The following is a 13,311-nucleotide window of genomic DNA, read 5'->3' as shown; positions in this document are numbered from 1 at the left end:
ATATCATGCCTGCTGTTTCCCCCATAATTGGATGGACAGCAGATAGAGAGTGCAGTAATTTATGTAGAAGAAAAGCCATGGAAGGGAAGGGTTAAACCACTGCCTTCCCCAGCACCACTGTGTATGTGCACGCATGTGTGCATGCATGCACGCTTCACAATTAAAATAAAAGCCATGAGATCCAATCATGGCGATAGAACTTCTGCATTAACTACAATAATGACTCGTTCATCACTGAGCCTGTTACCTGAAGGTTGGGCACTTGTTAGGCAGTGCACTCATGCATACTATAATACATGTGGTGGATTACATGGGTGAACATTTCAGCCAGTGTGGTGTAGTGGTTAAGAGCGGTAGTCTCGTAATCTGGGGAACCAGGTTCGCGTCCCCGCTCCTCCACATGCAGCTGCTGGGTGACCTTGGGCTAGTCACACTTCTCTGAAGTCTCTCAGCCTCACTCACCTCACAGAGTGTTTGTTGTGGGGGAGGAAGGGAAAGGAGAATGTTAGCCGCTTTGAGACTCCTTAAAGGGAGTGAAAGGCGGGATATCAAATCCAAACTCTTCTTCTTCTTCTTCTCTTCTTATATCATTTGCAAAATAGAAACAAAGCAGGTTCATTAATTATACTTACCAAGGCCCCTTTAAATTCATTAACAACCCCAATAAGAGATGCTAGTTTTTGTATTATTATTTGCATCAAGTTGCGTGGCATGACTACTGCACCTTGGGAATGGAAGGGTGTGCAGAACAAGTAAGAAAAGGAACAGAAATGGGCTGAAAATGCAGTACCGCATGTGAAGTCATTCGCTTGGGACTAATAAGGTTGTCTTTGGATATCTCCTGCAGAAGACTTGTCAGCTTGAAATTACAGGGGAAGAAAATGACCTTAAGGTCTTGATCCATCAAAAATGTCTGTGAGCTGCCAATATAATGCAGTTGCAGAACAGGCAGACAGCATAATTCTTAGGTTCTGAAAATGAAGCATTCCCAGTACTTGCAATAGGAAATTTAAAATATTGCACAATGGCATGAATGGTTGGGCAGGGTGCGCATGAAATACGGATGTTTCATGGTATAAAAGGGGTAAGTAAAATGTGTGTATCTACAAACACATCAAGCTACCAACGAGGGAGTGGTTTTCCTATTCTGTAATCAATTTTGTGAAGAAAATCAGGGTTGGTTTAGTTTAGTTAAAAGAAGTGGATGGAAAATGAGAGTGGTGACAGCTGTGTTCAGGGAGGTAAAAGAAGTCTATCTGGAGGATGATTTGGGTTCCAAAAGGAACAACTGTGCATAAATTGTGCATTATTAAATGTAATAATAATAATAATAATAATAATAATAATAATAATAATAATAAATTTTATTTATATCCCGCCCTCCCCAGCCGAAGCCGGGCTCAGGGCGGCTAACAACACTAAAATAGTGCAACATTATAAAACATTATAAAAAATTAATTAAGATCAAATTGAAAATTGATGGCAACCATAACTAAAGTTTTGTAAAGATTGCCAAAGGAGGGAGTCAGGCTGCACCCTGACCAAAGGCCTGGTGGAACAGCTCTGTCTTGCAGGCCCTGCGGAAAGATGTCAAGTCTTGCAGGGCCCTAGTCTCTTGTGACAGAGCATTCCACCAGGTTGGAGCTGCAGCTGAAAAAGCCTTGGGTCTAGTTGAGGCCAGCCTAACCTCTCTGAGGCCTGGGACCTTCAAGATGTTTTTATTTGAAGACCGTAAGTTCCTCTGTGGGCCATACCAGGAGAGGCGGTCCCGTAGGTACGAGGGTCCTAGGCCGTATAGGGCTTTGAAGGTTAAAACCAGCACCTTAAACCTGATCCTGTACTCCACCGGGAGCCAGTGCAGCTGGTATAGCACCGGATGAATGTGATCTCGCAGCGAAGACCCCGTAAGGAGTCTCGCTGCAGCATTCTGCACCCGCTGGAGTTTTTGGGTCAGTCTCAAGGGCAGCCCCATGTAGAGCGAGTTACAATAATCCAGTCTGGAGGTGACCGTCGCGTGGATCACAGTGGCTAGGTCAGGGCGAGAGAGGTAAGGAGCCAACTGCTTAGCTTGGCGGAGATGAAAAAATGCCGCCTTTGTTGTAGCTGCAATCTGCGCCTCCATGGAGAGGGAGGTATCGAAGATTACACCCAAACTCTTAACGGATGGTGCTGGCACTAATTGCACCCCCGCTAGAGATGGGAGTTGCCCCCTCAATCCCATATCGTCCCGTCCCAGCCAGAGGACCTCTGTCTTTGAAGGATTTAACTTCAACCGGCTCCCACGTAACCATCCAGCCACAGCTTCCAAGCATCTGATCAGTGTGTCTGGGGCCGAGTCAGGATGGCCATCCATCAGCAGATAGAGTTGGGTGTCATCAGCATACTGATGGCAGACCAGCCCAAAACTCCGGACAAGCTGGGCGAGGGGGCGCATAAAGATGTTAAAAAGCATCGGGGAGAGTATCGCACCCTGGGGCACTCCACACACCAAGGAGTGGCAGGATGACAATTCCCCCCCAAGCGCCACCCTCTGTCCCCGACCGGAGAGAAACGAGCGCAGCCATTGAAGGACTGTGCCCTGGATCCCCACGTCGGCAAGGCGGTGGTCCAGGAGTTCGTGATTGACCATGTCGAAGGCTGCTGACAGGTCTAGAAGAATCAGCAGCCCCGACCCGCCTCGATCCAGCTGCCTGCGGAGATCATCTGTTAGGGCGACCAGAGCCGTCTCGGTCCCATGATCAGCGCGGAAGCCGGACTGGAATGGATCCAGAGCCGATGTTTCATCCAGAAACCTACCAAGCTGTTCAGCAACCGCTCTCTCAATCACCTTACCCAGGAATGGAAGATTCGAAACCGGGTGGTAATTGGATAGATCTAATGTAGGCCAAGAAATTACAAGGATCCCACCCCACTCCCATGTTCTCAGACCAGTTGCGATGGGCTGGACTTGGAGCGCAGCTCCCGCACCTGGAGAACTGTCACCTGGACATGTGTCAGGGCCCAGCAGAGCTCCAGAGATGCTGGTGAGTCTGGTGCTGACACGGCTTCATCATCTGCCTGGCACCCACTTGCTACCATGGCTGCTTATTCATTGATCAGCATCTGACCCCTTTTTCTAATGATGGCCCAGTGGCTGTTCTCCAGACAGTGGCTTTCAACTCCCAGGAGAGCAGCACCACCTCTGTTACCATTTGTGTGTTGTTTGGGACTACAGTTCTCTGTGTGAGGGGGAGGGTGCACTATTTTTTAATTTATTACTAGCATTTTCCTTTTGAAATTTTGCGTGTGCTCCTTAGAAATCTGCGCTGGGGGCAATGGCCCCCTGCCCTCACACGTTACGCCACAGCTTTGCCCTCCTCTAGAGTTTTACATTTAAATCTTTTGTCTATACAGTTTTCCTCTTTTCTCCATATTGAATTTTATAAATAGAATTGTGTGTGACCATCCTTTAGTATGAGTTCTATTATTCTCAAGTAGAAATACTAAAAAATAAATAGGTTGTTACATTGTGGTTTTTTCTTTTTTTTAAAAAAAGAAAAAGTTAAGTAAAAATGTCCAGCAAGTTGTTAATTGAGAAAGTTTAATAATAATAATAATTTCTTATTGATTTATACCCCATCCTCCCCTGGCCAAAACCAGGCTCTTTGAAGAGAGTCTGATGTAGAAAAGGAACTGGTAGGAAGACCAAGGTAAGATTTACTGAATAAAAGAGCTTTTGCATCTCAGCATTTTTTTTCAGGGTACCAGCCATTAAACTATTTTTTTTTTTTCAGCCATTAAACTATTGATCAGTCTACTCAAGATCAACACTTGAGAATAACGGCTTATCATCAGTGGTGCAGTTAGGTAATTTACCATCCACATTTAATAGTGTTATACACTCCACTCTTAAGATGGTTGTGTGCATGATTTCACTTGTGAAGCACACAATTCACATCCCCCTACATTCCATGCGTTAAAACTACTTCTACATTCCAGCATGTTAGAGCAAAAACAAACATGCCAGCACTTAAAAAATAATAATATTCTGAGCATATGAGGTTTAGCATTTTAAAAACTTACTTAAAACATAGTGTGTCATGACTACAGGAATAAAATGGTGTTTTCATCTGCTACCCTAATGCTAAACATATTTACTTGGGAAAAAGCACTATTTTGTTGCAGAAAACAACAGGTTTTAAATGTAAAAATAATAAAAAGAGCACCTGTAACCAGGCACATACCTGGCCAGTTGCCCTGACTATAACATTGTGGGTTTTTTAAAATTTTAATAAATAAGAATAAGCAATGAAACAACCAATGTCAGCCTTGGTGGCCCCAGGACACCCTTGCCAATGTAGGTGTTGACATCTGGGACTGTTTGCAGCTTCCATGATCAACTGCTGACCTCTGGATGCTTGTTTTTGGGATGGGCCTGCACTGTGGGGCTCTGAACTTTAGCTCTGAGGTTGTCAGAGCTGCACCGCCGCATATCATTAGCTAATCAGAACATGTCAGAACAATGAACTGCCCAAAAATTTGGAAAATCTTTAATTCTTGAAACTTTGGAAACTCTGGTCAGTTCCAACCAACCTGTTTAATAAGCATTTAGTCTGATTTGTGGGGTGATTAGACAATATTGCACCCAGCAGATGTTAGTCTACACTTTCCAGAACAGTTTCCCATCACTTTTGGGAAGCCGTATTGTTGTACAAGTGCTCAAAATCAGCTTTAACTGAGCAGCCTGACTTTACTGGGATTTGATAGAATCTCACCCGAAAATAGTGAGTCTAGAAGTGTCCCCCTAAGCATGAAAAGTCCTTAGATATCCTGATCGTCTAAATTAATTAGCATGGGTGTGGAGAGACCTTTTGCTATCAAAGCAAGCGGCAGAGGATCACAGCCTAAGTAATTATTTGACCACTGCTGAACTGCAGGTTGATGTATCTCCCATAGTAGGAAAAAAGCTCAGCTCACATGGACATTTCCAGTACTTGGACTTTCAAAACAAACACTTGCTGAGGTGGCATCTCTAGGCAAAAGAAGAAGAAGAAGAAGTAATAATTCCCAGCACAACATATGTTGTTTCACTTACTGGCACATTTATCTTGATTGTTATATCTGTACTTGTAGATTGGTCTAATGATTTAATTCCTATCTTAAAACATAATTTCAGAAGCGGCATTGGTAGAAGACAGAAGCTGTTGATTGGAAGTAAAGAAATGGGATGCAGAGCGCTGAATCCCATGTTTATGATAATATGGACTGAACAATCGCCATGAAGGGATACAATTCTGGGGATTGAGTTCTTTGTTTTAACATGTGTTTTAAAAAATTGCAAGATTCATCATATATACTAGTTTTAGAAACCTTTTATCAATCAATTCGTAGAAGCATAGAATTATAGAGTTTGAAGGGATGCTGAGAGACATCTAGTCCAACCCCACAGCCATCCTTGGATGGGTTTGAAGGACCAACCTTCTGGTTAATAGCCAGATGCTCTGACCCACTGCACTGCATATCTAGCAAGTCCTTCCATGCTCCCCTTTGCTACTGATGGGTTGATGCTCCCCTTTACTACTGATGAAGAATGAAGTATGGGTAGGAAAGTATAACCCATGGAGACATGAACAGGTCATTATCCAATATGCAATTGTGTCTGGCCTGTGTGTGTGCAGCTTGGTCAGATCTGCTGTCACTCTCTATAGTCATGTGATCTGAGGCCTCTCTGTCATTGGCTGTTCTCCCTCCCCCAGCGGTAGTGTCAGGGCAGGACTTTGAGGCAGACATCCAGGGTCCCGCTCAGCAGAATGAACAGGAGGGCCTCCCAATGGAGAGGAACTTTGAAGGAAGCGATGTACTGTGGTACCTCGAGTTACAGACTCTTCAGGTTACAGACTCCGCTAATCCAGAAATAGTACCTCGGGTTAAGAACTTTGCTTCAGGATGAGAACAGAAATTACACGATGGCAGCGGGAGGCCCCATTAGTTAAAGTGGTATCTCAGGTTAAGAACAGGTTCAGGTTAAGAACGGACCTCCAGAACGAATTAAGTACTTAACCTGAGGTACCACTGTAATGCAAGCATTCCCATAAGCTCATTAAGCCCAGTGTAACCCTAAGAACAACTGAAGAATGCAAGAGTCTGCTGGAACCGGAAAAATGGCCCATCTTGCTCTCACAGGGGCCTACAAGATGCCTATGGTACCCACACTATTACCTAATTTGAATACAGTATTTACTAGCCAACACTATGGTAGGAAGAATGGCTGGGGAAACCCAGCCAGATGTGCAGAGTATAACTATTATTATTATTATTATTATTATTATTATTATTATTATTATTATCTGTGAGCTACAAGCATTCATCTGCGTGGAGGCTTAGTGGCTGAAGACATCTGCTGTGGCCTGGCCTAGCTTGGCTGTGCATGGAACTGCTTGACTTATTACACTTTGAAAAGCTAGCAAAAGAGCTTTGATTTCCTTTCATCCTGCTCTAAGTCAGGAAAGATGCTGGAGATGCAAGGCTGAAGAGCTAACATGCACTTTTTTGCATCCAGGCACTGAGGGTTTTTATAGACAACTTGATCCCCACTCCTCCTGAACTGAGCCAATGAACAGGAAGCCTTGGGCTTTTTGTTGAACATTGCATTGCTGGTCCTGGGCTTTGAGCTGGGACGTTGATCACCACTGCTCCTTTGATCCTCTGAGGCTTGGGATGGGTGTGCTGAATAGGGCAGTGGGTCCCAGGTATTGGGACCCCCTTGAGGAAGTGGTGTCCAGATGTGCCTCAGAAGGGTCAACCACAGCTTCTGGCTCCCTCTTCTCTTCAGATAATGTCTCATCAAGACCGAGGTCTATGGTCTAACAACCCTGAAGACAGAGCAAACTGTTTGGCTGATCTTGGGGAAGTTAGCATAGAATAAGAATGGGAGGGGGGCATACAAGCCACCAGCTGAGTTTTCTAATGTTCTTTCCACTTTATAAGAGGATCATATATTGCTTTTCCATCGGTTCCCAGGGCAGTTTACAAGGAATTGAAATTACAGCAAAAACAAATTTAGAACAATACCATTAAAACAATAGTTGGGGGGGGGGAGAAATACAAAGCAGAATGGAAGTACCGTATTTTTCGCTCTATAAGATGCACTTTTCCCCTCCTAAAAAGTAAGGGGAAATGTGTGTGCGCCTTATGGAGTGAATGCAGGCTGCGCAGCTATCCCTGAAGCCAGGAGAGCGAGAGGGATTGGTGCGCACCGATCCCTCTCGCTCTCCTGGCTTCAGGGATAGCCACGAAAAGCCTACTGAGTGCAGCGCCCCTTCCATTTCTCCTCCCGCTTTGCTTGAGAGGCGCTGCGCAGAGAGGGAGAGAATATTTTTTATTCTTGTTCTCCTCCTCTAAAACTAGGTGCGTCTTATGGTCGGGTGCGTCTTATAGAGCGAAAAATACAGTAGCTGGCAGAGGTAAAAGAGGTGTGATTAAGAAGCCTGGTTAAAATAATATAGATCTTCACCTTGTGCCAAAATGACATTGATGCAAGTGCTGGGTGAGACACCACCATCGAGAAGGCTGCACCTCCAATTGCAGGAACACACTAAGGAAGGCCTCTGTTGAAGGCACATATGTGGAAAAGCAATCCTTCTGGCACCTCAGGCTGACGGCATCTGAGAGTGTACAGAGTTCCTGTTCTTCTACAGCAGCCAAGTCTCTCATCCCCTTTGATCTAACATCAACGTGCCTAAGCATAATGTATTTCAAAGGAATGCTTCCCTCGTCTGTCCTAGCCTGACTGCCTAGGGTGGCAGCAGCCCGTGGTTTACTTGACTGAAGGGCTTTGGGTTCTGCTTTGAGCAGAACATTTCACCTGCCTGGTGGAACTGGAAGACCAAGTCCAAAACACATTCTCACTACAAACATGCTGCAAAATTCTATTTATTATATGTCCTCCTTGTAAAAGAAAAGGTAAAGGACCCCTGGATTGCTAAGTCCAGTCAAAGGCGACTATGGGCTGTGGCGCTCATCTCGCTTTCAGGCCATCAGCTTTCTGGGTCATGTGGCCAGCATGACTAAACCACTTCTGGAGCAATTGTGATGGAAAACAGAGTGCACGGAAACGCCGTTTACCTTCCCACTGCAGCGGTAATTATTTACCTACTTGCAGTGGTGTGCTTTCAAACTGCTAGGTTGGCAGAAGCTAGGACAGGGCAACAGGAGCTCAACCTGTCGTGCAGATTCCAACTGCCAAACTTCTGGTCCTCCTTGTATCCTTGGTCTATTAAGGTGGATGGCCACAACGGGCAGTTCTAACTCTATGGTGGTTCCATGGCTATAGAATTTTCTTATATTTTTCAATTGGCCTTCAAGGCATGGTGTAAATTAGCTGGGTGATAGTATGGTTGAACTATACTTTCCCACTCAGGGAATGGGATATTGCTGAGTTGTAGTTTTAAGTTTTAGAAATTTGTATTGTTGTTCTTTTAACTTACTATTGTTTTTAGTTGTAAACTGATTTGGATAGTCAGATGCCTAGAAAAGCAGCATAAACTATTTTAACAATGTTTTAAAGAAATTAAAGAATTAAAGTTGGCAAAATGTGTTATTTTTTCACATCCAGAAAATTGCAACTTCTATACTTTGAAGATGGGTGCTTCTCATTCCTCAAAATGGCTCACTTGGAATCTTTTCTATGTCTGCAGCCTCCAATCCTGGCAAGTAGCCAAGAGGACAAAATCTTAGCTGACTGGAAACCTTAAGAATTAGTAGTAGAAAGATCCTGATGTGCAAGGATAATTTTTAATCTTGTAGAAATATATCTCCTTGGGCCTCCTGAAGCTCACAAGGGAAAAATATACATGTAGCATTATCTAATTGTAGCTGAATGTGAGCTACATGATGGGAGGGTCTGGGCTGAAGTGAAACAAAGTGATAAATGAATTTCTGTGGCTGAGAGATATTAGATTGGGATGGCAAGACACAGGAACGAAAAATGACTTTATTAAGTCTTCTGTTGCTATTTTACAGCCCTTCTGGGTCCCATCTAAAGTACACATCTTCATCTCATAGTAAAAGACAACTTTTTTCACCACGATTTGAACACTATGATGCCCCTTTTTAAAATGTCCCAGCGAGTCACAGGCAAGTATTTTTGCATTGTTTCCAACGTTATGTGTAGGACTACTAGATCAACACCTGTAACCTTCAGTTCTATGAAGCTTGAAACAACAAACAGCAATGAACTTCTTTTAATTTGTGATACACTTTTATTCCTATACGCTGTTTTTCCTAAAATTAAGGAGAGCTGTGTTAGAAAATATCCTTTTGAATGGGATATAGTTTATTTAAAATAAATAAATGGTTGACTTGTTAAATAGGAATCACCCCTAGGTCAACAGACAGAGAAGTATTTGCAAAAGGTTCACTTCAATTTTTAAAAAACCTGCTTTTAAACCTGTGTGTGGACAGGCGGTCTAGTAAAAGGACTGTAAATGGATTGGACTTATCTGAAAGTCGGGATAAAGCCTGTTTCTACAGCCACCATGCAGTCATTATAAAATTAAGGAATTTTTTTTGGGGGGTGATATTCAACTAAATTCTTCGGCTAGATTACTGCAATAGGATTCTCTTCTTCTCCCCCTCCCCACGTCTCATACAAGACATGCTAGATACAAGGGCAGCCCCACAGTAGTGAACAGTAGTAAAATATTGAGGTTACCAATACATGGACCACTGTAGTCAGACTACCTTGGTCCAGGAATGGTCACAGCTGGAATATCAGGCAAAGATGATAGAAGGCACACCTAGTCACAGAGGTCACTTGGGGCATTTGTGGTAAAGATGGACCACTACCCTCAAACTCCTTCAGATTAAGTGCAAACCTAACCAGAACAGGTAATTGGGCTAACTCTTGTGCATGGGAACCTCTCACCCACAAAGCCTCTGACTTTGCAGGACACAGCTCAGTTTATTCTTGTCCCGTCCACCACTGCACCTGGGGCTTGCACAGCCTCATCTGACTCAGATGCAATGGAGAAATAGAGATGGGCATCATCAGTGCACTGACGACACCTTGCTCCAGAACGCCTAATGACCACACCCTGCAACTTCATGTAGATAAAACAGTGAACTGTAAACATCAGGGGGCTTAAGGGATGTCTCCCAAATGCATGTCTCCGGACATGACCCTGCAGATAGGAAGACAACCACCATAACATAGTGCCACTGATGCCCATCTCACAAGGTCAAGATTCCACCATTTTCAAGGATGACTTGGATGCTGTGGAAGAGTGGAGTCTCGCAAGGTAGGTACTAATTCAAGTCAGACACTAGATATATAAAAACCATACTTTCAGATTCAGTGTTTAGCGTCCATTACACACCACCAACATCCAGTTCCATTCTCAGAAGTCACTAACATGAATTATGGCTTTATCACTGAAACAGGATGTATTCCTAGCTACATTTCCAAGCAGCAGTAGTTTGCTTGCATATTCTATTCCGTGGTGTTCACATTGCCAGGGCAGTAGGGAGCGTTCCTAAGAGTTGGCACCTCCTTTTTCAAGCAACCCAGAGAAGACAGCAGCAAATAGCCACTGGGTTTTTAAGCAGCAGAATCAAGAAAACTGTAGAGTTGGAAGGAACTACAACCCCCATAAAATGCAATAATATTTCACCCAATGTGGGGCTAAAACCCATGAGAGTAAGAGTCTCATGATCTACAGACTGATTTACCCCTTATATGAGGTGGGGGTGATCATTTGAAGGAGGGGTGCTTCTTACAATCAGGGTTGACCAGTAGAGACTGGTTCATTAAGGGGCTTGAGGCACTGCCCCACTGGTCCCAGTTTGCTATCGCCCAGCCCCCACCTGCCTGCTTTCATACTTATCACCAATCCAGGGATGGCAATGGCTGTCAATGTCCTTCTCCTCAGTCTCAGTGTTGTTTCCTCTCAGCGAGGTGGGGGAAAGTAGAATTAGCTGCCTCTTCCTGTCATGGCTGATGGCTCTGCCTGCTGTTGGTCTCCCAGCCTTCTGCTCTGCCAGTCTCAGAAGGTACCAACCACCATTGGAACTGAAGCAGGTATACAACCCTCTTCAATACGGCTGCCCACCTCAGTTCTGCTCAAGCCCTGTGCTACCCTGTACCTCTCTTCACAGTAAATCCACTATCCCCAGAAGAAGGAATTGTAGGCAGGGTCCCCCCCCAACTGGAACTTGCTAGAACTCAGTTCCGGCACCTCTCAGGTGGGCATTATTGCCATTATAAGGGTGAGTTCCGGCACCTCTTTTTCTAGAAAAATAGCACTGAATGTAGTTATAGATGAATTGCGTCAATTGGACTGACCCAACATTTCTTTTGAATGGTCAATTCCTCCCTCAACAGTTTTTGAACTTAGCCAGGAGTGCTCAACGGACGCACTTGACTTTGAGGCCAAACATTCTATGGCTTTCTGACCTCTCCTGCTATCTACATACTGGTAGGAGGTTCACTCAGAAGCACTTCCAGGGGTGAAGTGCCACAGGGAATGAATCCACACAACTTGGAATCCTTTCCTCAAGGTCATAATAGTGACACAATAGAAGGAGGCGTTTTGTTACCAGTGGTGGTGGAATAGACTGTGCCAGTTTCAGATTGTGGACTGAGGAAGGGATATCATTTTCGAATATCCCTTTATACTAAGTTTTTTGTTGTTGTTTGTTTTTTGTAAACTATTTACAAGTAGCAAATTTGCTGCCTGCCCTAAAAGAAGGTTGCTCTCTAATGCGCTAAATGTTTTGATTTCAGGTTGGTTCCTTTTTGTTTTAAATTGGCGCGCTCTCATCTGCAGTCTAAAGTGGTGCAGTCCATTCTACCACCCAATTTCCCTGCAGGTGTAGACCGGCAAGGTAGGTAAAGCGACCTGGGGACGTTGTAGGGAACCAACTCCGAATTAAGCTTGTTTGTTTGTTTTAAAGAGCATATTGGCGCGGCCTTGGTGGAAGTTATCCGTGGGGACTGGAGGAGAAGTGCCGCGGAGCTTTCCGGGCGCTGCTTGCTCGGGCAGGCGCTGTTCTGTAAGGGGGCCTAAAGGGAGACCCGGCCGCGACTCGTTGCTCAAGAACAAGGCGCGGTCGGAACTCGGAACATCTTCAACTTCTTGCGCACGTGCGCACAAAGGGATCATTTGGCGCCGCGACGCGCTCCCCCTCCTCCTTGGGGTTAACAACGCCTTTCCTCGTGGTATCCAAAACAAAGCGCGCGCAGGCCACTGGAAAGAGAGGAAGAATCAGTCTACCCTTGTGGACTTTTCCCAACTTCCAGGCTCGCTATGATCCACATCCCCTTCCCCCACCCCGCTTCTAAGACTTGTTTGCTGAGGGGTCTTAGTTTTTAAAGAGCGAAATCGTTACAGCATGGCATGGAGGATGGCACAATGCAATAGCGGCGGCTGGGGGGCGGGGGCGGGAGCCTTAATTTTTTTCTTTTGTGTCCTTTTCACGTCTCCGCAACGAGGCACCCGACTTGGGTAAAAGTTGCAGAAGCGGGATCGACGTGAGAAAAAAGTTAAGCGCAAAGCAAGCCGAGCTCTTGGCTGCGCCTTTGTTTGGTGCCGGGGGACGCGAGGAGCGGGCGGCCGGCCGAGGGGGAGCCACTTAGCTCAGATAGACGGACCCGCCGCAATTGCATTGTTTTCTCCTCCTCCTCCCCCCGCCGCCCCGTCCAACCGTTTGGAAGAGGAAGGAGGAGAAAGCGGAAGGGGTTATCCTTCTGTCTCCTAAGGTGAGTTGCGTTTCTCTTTTGTGGAGCGCCGCGAACTTTAACCATTCTTCTCCCCCCCGCATCTTCCCCAAAACAGCGGGACCTTATAGCAGCAAAAGTTTTCTTTTTGTGTGTTCAATATCCCTCCTCTCCCCAGCCCGGCCTTTGCTGTGTGCGTTAGTTAGGAAGCTGCAGCCTCAGTGGCAGGCAGTTTAGTAGGGATTAGAATGTGCTCTTGGCGTCCGGGTGTGTTTGTGTACTTCCCCTCCTTCTCATTGATAAAAACATGGAGCAAGTGGAAGGAACAGGCTGGGACTGAGACTTGTTGCTTTTGGGAGACGGCTGAAAACGATGGTTTGTAGATGAGAATGGAGGCGGCGGGGTGGGGGGTGGGGGTGGGGAGGACTGTTTTTGGCTTTCTTCCCTAGTCCCCACACTCTTTGCGTTCCTCAACCCCCTTCCCTTTCATTTTGGGAAGCGGCTCCAGCAGCCCCTATTCAGGGAGGACAGGTGAAAAGCCTGGCGGGTCCCTATTATTATGGGCTGCCGGGCGCTCTCGTTCCCACCGCTCCCTCCCTCTCGCTGTGCAACAGGTA

At 45.4% G+C, this 13,311-nt stretch overlaps 1 protein-coding gene across 16 annotated transcripts in view; it reads left to right on the top strand.

Annotated features, from left to right (window-relative positions):
- The window catches only part of LOC310681456 (uncharacterized protein), a 370,382-nt gene that overhangs the window by 32,310 nt on the left and 324,761 nt on the right, over positions 1–13,311 (top strand). For 7 of the 16 annotated variants that reach the window (XR_014513285.1, XR_014513287.1, XR_014513305.1 and 4 more), the window contains exon 1: positions 11,990–12,736. The exons of 1 other annotated variant lie outside the window; for it this stretch is intronic. The gene's annotated coding sequence lies outside the window, so the exon portion shown is untranslated. Of the gene's footprint in view, positions 1–11,989; positions 12,737–12,897; positions 13,070–13,244; positions 13,309–13,311 lie in introns of those variants that run through there. 8 more of the 16 variants (XR_014513288.1, XR_014513289.1, XR_014513290.1 and 5 more) reach the window with 6 other exon arrangements.

The sequence above is a fragment of the Podarcis tiliguerta genome (genome assembly GCF_965153285.1).
Source record: "Podarcis tiliguerta genome assembly, chromosome: 7".
Lineage (NCBI taxonomy): Eukaryota > Metazoa > Chordata > Lepidosauria > Squamata > Lacertidae > Podarcis > Podarcis tiliguerta.
This window is presented reverse-complemented; position numbering and strand designations above follow the sequence as displayed.